Below are 1,506 nucleotides of genomic sequence, written 5' to 3'. Positions count from 1 at the left end.
TGCATTTGCTGTCTGGGTGCCCGGCCCGCTCACCCAGGATTTCCGAGGATGGCTCCTCATTCGGATCTCAGCTTAAATGCCCTCTGTTCAGGGGCGGGCGCCTGGCTGGCTCCGTTGCTGGGGCGCGTGACTCTTGAGTACCTCCTTGCAGGGCTAGTGAAAATTATGTGAGGGGCGCCCGGGTGGCTCAGTCGTTGTGTCTGCCTTCAGCTCAGGCCATGATCTCAGGGTCCTGGGATAGAGCCCCGCATCGGGCTCTCTGCTCAGTGGGGAGTCTGTTTCTCCCTCTCCCTCTGCTGCTCCCCCTGCTCGTGCTCTCTGTCTCAAATAAATAAATATATTAAAAAAAAAAAGAAAATGATGTGAGAAAATGTTTGTAAAGGGCGTGGCATACAGTGAGTGTGCTGTGAACAGTGGCCCCGGTCATGATTATGTCTGCCTGTGTTTCACCACCCGCCCCCGGACCGGGAAGCCCGTCTGGGGCCCGGATCAGGTCTTATCTGCATGCTTCAAATTGCTATGCGTGTAGTAGACGCTCAGTAAGACACTGCTTAAATGAAATAAAATTTCCTCCCAGTAGATCAAGGCCTCGAGTAAATGAAATAGAATAGACACCAACTTCAGGGAAGCTCATCTTTTATTTTTTATTTGTTGAAAGATTTATTTATTTTAGAGAGAGGGAGGGAGGGAGGGAGAGAAGGACAAGCAGGCCTCCCTGCTGAGCACGGAGTTTGATGCAGGGCTTGATCCCATGACCCTGAGATCATGACCTGAGCCGAAGTCAAGGGTCACACGTTAGCGGATGGAGCCCCCCAGGCGCCAGGTGAGCTCATCTTTTAGACTCAGCCCAAGAGCCATCCTCTGTCCTCCCTGTGACGGTTTTCCAGACTGCCCCGTCCTGCGAGGGTGGGGGATCAGGTGACATCTCTACATTTGATGTCACTCGGGCTCATGGACGCGCTTTCCTCTAGGAGGCTGCTCGGACTTTGACTCTTATTTATCGTAGCACCCACGCCGCCTGGCCATGAGCCCCCAGCCCTCCGTGTAGAAGTGTTTAGGACAGGAGAGCTGTTAAGGGACAATGGCCTAGTGATTAAGAATGCAGACTCTGGACTCAGAGCCCCTGGGCTCAAATCCCAGCTCTGCCCCTCACCCACTGGGAGGCTGTGGACAAATGACTTAACTTCTCTGGGTCTCAGCTTCCTTCACAAAACCAGGATCGCAGAGGTCCCAGCCTCACCGTCATTGTGGCAATGGTCAGATTCCCTATACACACGGTGCTCAAAATAGTGCCTTCACTTCTGTAAGTGTACCTCATGTCACACAGTCATGCCCCAGACAGTTCTCGGCTCCTACCAGACATTCGGCAGTGTTTGCCGGAGTAACCCGAAAACTTGTATGTAAATTGATTTTCCCTCCTTCCCTCCCTCCCTCCTTTCCTTCCTTCCTTCCTTCCTTCCTTCCTTCCTTCCTTCCTTCCTTCCTTCCTTCCTTCCTTCCTTCCTT

This window comes from Mirounga leonina, unplaced genomic scaffold (assembly GCF_011800145.1).
Source record: "Mirounga leonina isolate KUSES-001 unplaced genomic scaffold, KU_Mleo_1.0 Mir_152, whole genome shotgun sequence".
Classification (NCBI taxonomy): domain Eukaryota; kingdom Metazoa; phylum Chordata; class Mammalia; order Carnivora; family Phocidae; genus Mirounga; species Mirounga leonina.
The sequence above is the reverse complement of the archived record's forward strand: the minus strand, read 5'-3'. Positions refer to the sequence as shown.